Here is a 10,569-nt window from a genome sequence, read left to right as displayed (position 1 = left end):
TGTACAAAAGCAACGAGACGGACAGCCTTCATCCAGCCGATCTCAGCACAGCGGGCTAGTTATTAAGCGCTAAGGCCAATGAGGACCATTCATTCATCAATGGTTTTTCAGTCTACCCACATAATATCTGCCTCTAATGAAGACATGAGAGGTCCATATATTCAGAAAATGTCGACATACCACTAGTAAACAGCAACAAAAATGGAGCTACAGTGCATGCTGGTAAGTAAACGCAGAGTGAAAATTACAAAATACAAGCTAGAAAGAATCACTTAAAAACACGTCAGCACTCGCTCAAGTATTTTTTGGGTGAGAAGTGACTCTGTGACTATGAGAAAGAAAGTGGAGAGGTCCAAAAAAAAAAAAGTGAGTGTGACTTTCAGATCAGTGCTAGAGCTCCTCCAGGTGATTTCTGGGCTTCATCATTACTGCTAATGAATGCAGATAACTCAGTGGCACAATGTACCGAACCAATTATAAAAACATAGTTCCCTGTAGTTCCCCCCAAGGAACCAATTCACTGATTTCCTTTTTTATAATTATTTATAGTCACATTCACAATATAGGCTAATCACACTGGCCCCTCAGCTACCAGAATTTCGTTTTGATTTAAAAAAAAATTCCCCAATAGGTGTCACAATGTGTAGAAATTGGTACGATGCCGAGCAGTAAATGTGTGCACGGTGACATGAAGGCTTATGCAGAGTGGGGTATCCATGGTGACACTATAACCCGTGGTGACAGGTACTCTATCTGTTGGCAATTGTACTGGCTGCTGTTGTTCAGTTTGACTGTTTCCACAGAGATCTGTTGAATGCAGAGAGACTGAAGATCTCAGCTGCACCAGCTGTCAGCTCTAAGTTGTTCACACACTGGGAGGCTGGGAGAGACATTACACACACAGTCGCTCTCATACACAAGCACACGCACGCACACACACACACACACACACACTTGTCATGCACTCAAGCACACTAAGGAACACATGTGCACACAGGCATACAAAAACACAAACACGCCTACACCCTGCCTTTGTTGTGTCTGTATCACTCTCAGCCACATGCACTTTTTCATGCAATGCTAAAACAGCCGCACATCTTCTGTGCCAGTAGTGTTGACTTATCAAGTCGACACCTTTCTGTGAAAATAGGATTAAACCAAACAGAGAAACCACTCAACCTGCTTTTCTATAAACTGTCCTTTGTGTAGACTGTTTGGTAACATTCTTTTACAAAGAGGCCAATTGCAGATTTTATGGTATCAAGCCATTTATTGAGACAGCGGAGGCTGCGGTGAATGAGATTGCTGGGGTGAGACTGCCTCATTTGTATAGGTTTAGTAGAAGAAGGCACTAAGAGGAGAGCAGAAGGAGATCTAGAAAATGCTGAAAAACCTACTGTTTTTTTATTGACAATGGAGATATAGTACTTACTCATTGTTCTATGCTGTGGGGATAGTAAAAAGATGGACGAAAACATCTAAGAATGAAAAGATGCAGAGAACAGGCATTGTCTCACTAAGTGAAAAATAGATGCCTAATGGCTTAATCCAAAACCACAAGAGAATTATAATAAATCTTTCATAAACCCATTAATGAAGGTTAATAATATGCAAAGTGCTGAAAAAGGAAAAGTGAATGTTTTTACTGTCAGGACTTGGTGAAATTTAATACATTCCCAGCTGAGGAAGTGGCATTTCAAAATGACGCTTACGTCAACAAACATCACTGTGTTTCCTGTGCAAAGCATATCATTTTCATTTCAGTATTTCCCAGATACAGCAATTTTGTAAACTCATATGCCTGAAACCACATTCCCACTGATATTTCACATGAATAAGGCCACTGTCTTATTGCTATTTTACATTAGGCCTACATTATTGCATGCAGTGCCAAATTAAACATGTTTTTAAATTACAATCAAGCTTTTGTTTCGTGCCTCGTAAGTTCCACATGAATCCATTTGATATCCTAGAAAAAAAATCTTTGCTTGTGTCATACTTGAGTAAAACAGGGTAAACTCATGTCCAAGATGAGCATGCACACACACACATACACACACACACGCAGACACATGAAAAGTATGGATGCCGCTAGTATTTACCATGGTATTTTCTGAGCTAAGCATTTTACATAAGATACTGAAAAGATCAAATTTCATTTTATTCTCTACCTATCTCCCCTTCACCCTTATCTCCTGTTCTGCCTGTGTCAACACGAGCTCATGTTTACTTATAGGTTGAACGGCAACAGAGTGCATTCAGGCCAGAATCATGTCATCAGTATTCATTAGATCGGTGACAAGGAGAGAATTCCTCCTCAGCCCCCCTCTGTTACTCCCCCCCGGGCCTTGGGGAATTCACTGAAGGTTAATTTATTTAAATCTCCCATCCACTCATCTCTATTCCATTAAACTCTACTAATAAATCTTTGGTTTGCCATGTAATCTGTTTCCTACTGTCAAAAGGCCCGGGCCTCAACCACATGTTTACACGCGTGCTTGCGGACGTGTGCTCAAAGATAACATGGCAGCTGATAAGGTCATGTTAGAATCAGTAGATATCATGATCTGTATGTCTGTGTGTGTGTGTGTGTGTGTGTGTGTGTGTGTGTGTGTGTGTGTGTGTGTGTGTGTGTGTGTGTGTGTGTGTGTGTGTCAGTGCGCATGTGAAGAAGTGTGGCCTTTGAGTGTGGCCAAAAAGCCGGGTCTCATCAATCAGTGCAGCTCATAGCAGGGGGCAATAAAATCAAAAGGCAGAACCCTCTCAGACTGTGTGCTACTGGAATCATTACTACTATTAGTGGGACACCAATTGAAAGAGTATCTTCATACAAGTACCTGGGCATCTGAGTAGATGACAAGTTGTCTTTTAAAATGCATATTGTTGTACTTACTAAGAACTTGAAAACAAAATTAGCATTCTTTTATAGAAATAAAGCATGCTTTACTCAGAACTGTAGAAAACAGATTGTTCAAGCATCATTTTTATCAACTTTAGATTATGGGGACGTCATTTATATGCATACTGCTGCCTCTACACTAAAGCCTCTTGATGCAGTTTATCATTCTGCCCTTAGATTTATAACTGGGGATGAATTGAGAACACATAACTGCAATTTATACCAGAAAGTAGGTTGGCCTTCATTGGCTTTGAGAAGGCAGCAGCACTGCATTCTGTTTATCTACAAAGCATTGCTCAATAAATTACCTGGTTATCTTACCAGTTTTTTTGAAATACAAAACATGTACGTACCACACTCGTGCACAACATTATCTGGTTTTAAACATTCCTTGTGTCAGCACAGAATTAGGAAAAATTGCATTTGATTATTATGCCCCATATAAGTGGAATAGCCTGCAGAACTTGCTAAAATTGAATAGCTTGATTCCATTTGATCGTTTTAAACGTCTTCTGTATGACACTATGAAATCTGAATGTACATGTGCCCTGTGAGCTGATGTCTGTCGTCTTGTCTACAAGTTGTAACTTGTGTCTTATTTGTGCATTAAATTGTTTTAAGCTGTGTGTAGTTATATGCTATATGTTCTTGTAATCAGGGTGTCATTGAAAAAGAGAGCTTGCTCTCAACTGGCCCTCCCTGAATAAATAAAGGTGAAATGAAATGAAAATGTCCCCAAGGCCCTGTAAAGCCTAAACCCTTGGTCTGAAACACAATTTCCCATCTGTCCTATCTCCTCCTGAATGTATTCAGTACTACAGAATGTGGTCATACCTCTCTGATCATGATAGCAACAATTAGTCTGAGGTACAAGGGGACCTTGGCTGCATGGACAAGCGGCGTATCATTACTACAGCATGTCATGTCAGCGTTACACTGATGCGTATATGATAATGACTGTTAAAAAGCTCAGCTGTCGGTTTAATAGTCGGTGAAGCCATTTGCAGTCTGTTGGAGGGACCTTCTTGTTGATGTCAATGTGGCTTTTGTGTTTCAGAGGGTTGGTTAACGAGCGGCTCAGAGTAGCTGAGGAGCTACTATCAGCAAACTGGCTCTGATGGACCTCAACAATGCTAGACTGGGTCACTACACACTACTGGTGAGTGTGTGTGTGTGTGTGTGTGTGTGTGTGTGTTTGTGTGTGTGTGTGTGTGTGTGTGTGTGAGTGAGTGAGAGAGTGAGAGAGAGAGAGAGAGAGAAAGTTGCTTGGTTGAAGTGGAATTAAGCAGTGATTTAGACGGAGCTGTGGGCACAGCTGGACACTCCCCAGGCGTTTAGTGCTGAAGACGTCTAACTGCTGGGAATGTTTGATGGTAAATGTTGCACAGCATACATCCCATACATCCCTCTATTGCCGCTTCGCATACTCTTACATTCCCGTCCCCTCTCCCACCTCGTTCTCCTCCCTCATTCCTTTTTCTTTTTTTTTCACCCCCCCCATCCTCGTCTGTATCCACACCCTATTTCTATTCAGAGTGATCTGCATTGGACCATCTCCAAGGGCAAACACCGCTCTTGCAGTAATGCTCTCTCCTCTGTTTGCTTTGGACCACTCAACTGTTTCATTCTCCCATAATAGCGGAGCGAGCAGAGGGCAGACGGAAACAGAAGTCATGACAGCTTTATGATGGAAAGCTGCCAGACTCTTATTGACACAAGCTTTATTGGACAACAGCTGTCCTGGCAATTTAGCACAGCCCTTAACAATTCCAGTTCAGCATATTTTCAAAATTATCACTTGATCTTAAATTACTCAAAATGGGTGATGAAAGAATAAAGCATACAGAAAACACATTGGAGTGAAGGTCATGTACTGTGCTGTGCAGTTGCTATTTGGAGTGGAGCGTGTTTCTCTTCATTTAGAAGAGATTTTAAAATGTCCTCCAAGCTATTCAAAATGCTAGCCTCGTTTGTAATAATCTCCAATTCAGCATACGGCAAAAATGTCACCCAAAGATGCTAAATATCCACTTTGAAACTCAGCTTGAAGGATTGAATAAAGCTAAGCTGGCACAAAATACTATAGTTACCATGTGTCTCTCATATTACCCGCCATACATGTAACTCTATATCTCAGCTATCCATTTTTTCTCTCATTCTTCCACTATTGCTGTGCCCACTATTTTCTATCGTATTTGTTTCAGTCTTGTCAGCCACATGGCATTTATGTCATTTAAAACATCAAAAAGACATGTCAATGTAAATGTAAAATATAGATAGATTCCTATCAGAGCAATTTTCACTTCCTCTCTTAATCTGACATGGGTGCTGCCTCGCCTAGATATATTCCATCACTTGTCCTATGGAAAATTGAAAATTATTCCCATTTATAGACTCTTATCTGTGTGTTGTTCAGACTTGAATCCAATACACAGCAGACCACAGTCAACTGAACTCTCAGCTGCATTCACTCACACATAATCAAATCTGATTATTTAACTCTATGTAACCTAGATCTAGATATTTTTTTCATTTCAGGCTAAAGAGGAACACCACCATGTCTGAGTGACACTGAGTTAAAAAATAAGATGTTTTTGTTCTTATGTAAACCCTGCTCTATACATATCAGGAGGGCAGGTGATGGAGTTTCATTTCTAGGACAAGAATGACATGAGTAAGAAGGCAACTTGAATCCTGTCATAGTAGTTTTTCCATTATTGTTTGAAGGTCCATTAAGAAAACAGAGTATATCTAGGCAATAACAAATAACAAATCACATCCTATTAATGTCTTTCAGCAATTCATATAGTTTTTTCTTATGTTTTTTCTCCTTTGTGAGAAATAAGACTTAATACAGTAATACTGTAAGTTGGGGGGGGGGGGGGGGTTGTCTTTTGCATATCTAAATTATATGTATATCTCATTACTTTGCCCACTTAATAGTGATTTGTAGGAGAGGCCAAGCAAATCAAGATTGTGCCAAATTCACTAACACTTCACTTGCAGCAGGTATAAGATCCTTTGGAAGGTGCTGTAAAGAGATCAGTGTGGCCCTTCATAATGGCTGCTATCATTGCTGCAAGACAAGGGAATCATCACCAGCAAGTCAGGCAAGCAAGGGAACAGGTATCCCATCCTATTATCTCAAACCACATCAGTGAGCGCTCCAGTTGTAAAGGGCGCTTGGTGGATTCGTCTTACAGCTGAAGCGCACAATTCACAATTGTAATTGATGACAATTTGCCTGTGCGGTGGTCTTTTCGATGGCTTGTTTGTGCCACAACTGCATACAATTCTTAATGAAGAATATGAAAACTCTGTGCTCTAAGCTTCAGTAACTGAGGCACAAAAAATTGCACAAATTGCCAACGCAACACAAGCCAATGATGTGTTCACACTGCAAGCAACTTGGTTGATGTGTTGCTTTATTCTATCTATGCAGTGGTATCATGCTATCAAAAACTTTTGAACAGGCAAATCATATATTTCCGCTGCTTTGGTATTGCATTTCATAATGTTACATCATTTGATGAGTTACCATAGCTAATGAGAGCCTATTAGGTAGAAGCAATGATGTGCCTCACCTTACCCAGCAGTGGTGACACAGTGGGCAGCTGCCTGCTCAAAGTTAACATTTTCATTCAAATAAGCACTACTAGGTGAATAACTCATATGCCAAATTCACTGCTGGCTCCTACCAATTCAGTCTTGCTCATATTTTACAAGGTAAATACGTTTACAGATAAGAAAGGTAGAATTAAACTGGCAGATTTTTATATGTACTTGAGTGAAGAGAGAGTTCATAGGATTCCCAAATTATTTGACCTTTTTGTGGCAGATATTTGCTAAGCAGCAAACATGGAATTACGGATATGAACAACGCACAGACTTCTGCTCTGTCACAAGTTAACTCTGTTCTTTATTCAACATTATGCTATATAATGTAGGAAGTTACACATTTAAAACCCCAGACAACATGGATTATGAATGTGGATTTTTTATTTTATTTTATGCATCGATGCAGAACTGTAAAAGGCAGAATCATGAGTCTGACCTGAATCGGTTTCTAGCCCACCCTTAGTGTCTTGAGGCCTTCCAGTTACAGTACAGTCTCTCTAGCCACTAGCCCAACCTGCTGCATGCCACCAGCACTGACACTGTTGTTGTTTGAGTTTGTCTTTTCCACAGTAATAATCCCCTTCTTTGGCATTTCTCCCTCTCTGGCCCTCCGTAGCATTTCTCTTCAATCATGCAAGGCCCACAATAAGCTTAAGTTATTTTTCCATGAGATGAAGATGATTGTATGTGATGGAATCTGCCTCCAAATGAATTATAACCCCTGAGTGATGACACACGGGAGAGCTTTAGTGCCAAAAGCCTTCTTTCAAAAGAAGAGGCTTTCTCCTTTGAAGCTATTTCAGTATGCAGTTACTGTATAAGCTTGGGGAGAAGGATAGCCAGATGGCTGCTTGTCATTCTCTATGAGTCTGAGCTCTCAGTTCCAGTCCAGCAAACCTAATAGGGATACTGTGACATTTCAAATTTTAGTCTGTTATTTTTCTACACCAGGCAGTTGTCACATGGTGGGGAAAAAGTTTCTACATCATCAGTACTTAAAGGACAATACCAGTGTAATTGTATTTGTTTCCTATTGCCATTAGTGTGTATGAAGAATCTAAACACCGATGTATTTGTCACAGTCAGAAGCAACTACTATCTGTTCTGCTGTAGGTTTGCCCGACCTCCCATTGCTTTCAAAAATACATTAAAAAATAATAATAATTGTGTAATTTTAAATGATGGACTACATTAGTCAAGGCAGCAGTATGTAAACAATGGGAGCCTATGACGTCCGTAGTAGTCGTTTCTGACTGTGGGAAAATCGGTCGGTGGGTTTAGACTTTTCATAGGCATAATGGCGATAGAATAAAAATATTATACGGGTATTATCCTTTAAGTTACTCAAAAAACAACTTGTCAGCATCCCTTGTTGACGCCAAAGGGTGCAGATAACCAAAAAGAAATAAATAACTGGCAGCCTTGGCAAATTTTGTATTTAATGAGAAAGACTATCGAGCCCTCTTTTAGTTGAATCACATTTGTAGAAATTGTGTTGCAAGGGTTAGGTAAAGAAAAACAAAAAATACTTACAATTAGTTACCAAGCCTTTGAAGGAATAGTTAACCCCAAAATGAAAATTCACTCATTATTTACTCACTCTCATGCCAGTCAAAACACCGCTGAAGTTTGTATGTCCACATAACACACTAGCGCAGCTATTAGGGCTGAACAATTAGTCGAAATTTTATCGAAATCGCAATATGGCTTACTGTAATTTTCAAATCGCAGGAGGCGCAATATTTGTTAAAGGCGAAATGTGTGTCAAAATACCATTTTAAATTAAATATTGTCATGCTGCAGAGATGTCCTGGCCTACACATCATATTCTACAGACTTAAGAAAACATCTTTGTTTGGTACAGATCCCCGCAAAAATCACACCATAATCATTTTAATACGTTTTTCAATGAAAATGAGAATAATGATGTAAAAAATATCATTCCCTCTAATATCGCAAATCATATCTCAATTGCAATATCAGTCAAAATAATCGCAATTAGATATTTTTTTAAAAATCGTTCAGCCCTATTCCAAATAGGGCAAGAAATGACCATAAATTACAGTACAGCTTGTGCCACGTAATCCAAGTGTTTTGTAGCCAAACAATTGCACAGTCATTGTCAGTCCAATATCCATCACAAAGCTCTGGTCGCCCTACATCGGCAGAAGAATCTGGCAGAAGAGTCTTGCTGCCTTCATGTTCTCCTGGGAAGCTCCTACTTCTGAGTTTTTGAAAGTCGTAAATACAACTTGGGAATACTCGTGTATTCAAGTACTTTTTAGTTAGAAATAACAAAATACAACACTGAAACAAAAGTAGCTTTTTGGTAACTATACTGACCAAAAATATAAACGCAACACTTTTGTTTTTGCTCCCATTTTTCATGAGTTGAAATAAAAGATCTAAGACTTTTTCTATGCACACAAAAGGCTTATTTCTCTCAAATTTTGTTCACAAATTTGTTTAAATCCGTGTTAGTGATCCATCCACCTGACAGGTGTGGCATATCAAGATGCTGATTAAACAGCATGATTATTGCATAGTTGTGCCTTGGGCTGGTCACAATAAAAGGCCACTCTAAAATGTGCAGTCTGAGAAGATCTCGCAGGTGAAGAAGCCGGATGTGGAGGTCCTGGGCTGGCGTGGTTACACGTGGTCTGCGGTTGTGAGGCCGGTAGGATGTACTGCCAAATTCTCGGAAACAACATTGGAGACGGCTTATGGTAGTGAAATGAACATTCAATTCACGGGCAACAGCTCTGGTGGACGTTCCTGCAGTCAGCATGCCAATTGCACGCTCCCTCAAAACTTGCGACATCTGTGGCATTATGTTGTGTGATAAAACTGCACATTTTAGAGTGGCCTTTTATTGTGACCAGCCCAAGGCACACCTGTGCAATAATCATGCTGTTTAATCAGCATCTTGATATGCCACACCTGTCAAGTGGATAGATTATCTTGGCAAAGGAGAAGTGCTCACTAACACGGATTTAAACAAATTTGTGAACAAAATTTGAGAGCATTAAGCCTTTTGTGTGCATAGAAAAAGTCTTAGATCTTTTATTTCAACTCATGAAAAATGGGAGCAAAAACAAAAGTGTTGCGTTTATATTTTTGTTCAGTATATTTTAGAGACTAAGTGGACCATTTCTGATGGATTAAAAATTCCACTTCCATGAACACAATAAACATTTCGATTCGAGGGACTCCACCAAACTAGGCTGAACACAAGATGAAACTTGAGTGGAAAAAAATATTTTCTATACTGTTCAGCATAGTATGATATATCATGGCTGTGAATGTTTCATCATAACTCTATTGAAAGTATTGTCTGTGACAACAAGTGATCTTTGAGGAAGTGAGACGTCCACTATCCTGTATTGTTCCCACTCAACACTTAACAGTGCGTCTGTCATGCTCATGCACAGACCTTAAGCTAAGTGTGAATTTAATATTTTGTCATGCATGATAGTGCTAATTGGCCCCATGGCTGATGTGACAAAAATCATTCTCAGACCTTTCTGTTGTTTTAGCACAAAGATAGGGTTGTCACAATACTAGAATTTCTAACTTTGATACAATACCCATGAAAATATCGTTATATGATACCATTTTCGATACCATGGGGGGAAAAATGAATCACAATCTTTTTTTTAAAATATTGTTTTTTGAATATTTTAAAGTTGTCTGAGATCAAACAACACAGTTTTTGATTGGCAGGTGTCGATCACCGTCATGATTTGCTCTGTTTTATTGAGGGGAGTGAGCTTATACTGCATGTGAAACATCCTATTGCCTCCTGGTCTCTGCAGCATAGACTGTAAGCAACTAAGCAAAAAACACAGACACAGAGACCCAAACTAGTCCCTTAATATCCGACAACGCAGGGGGAAATCCCGGTGCAACAAGACAGACAGAGAGACAGACAGACGCACGCTTCTCCATAACGTAGGCCCGATAAAACTCATTCAAAATTTGCACTTACACAGCAGATTACCCCTGCTCTAGTCATCAGCCTATCAGAACATTTTCAGCTTGTTGAAGCAACA

This window comes from Centroberyx affinis, unplaced genomic scaffold (assembly GCF_046629955.1).
Source record: "Centroberyx affinis isolate AG114_WGS23_722 - 3 ecotype Tasmania unplaced genomic scaffold, CSIRO-AGI_Caff_v1 ptg002989l_1, whole genome shotgun sequence".
NCBI classification, from domain to species: Eukaryota; Metazoa; Chordata; class Actinopteri; order Beryciformes; family Berycidae; genus Centroberyx; species Centroberyx affinis.
This window is presented reverse-complemented; position numbering follows the sequence as displayed.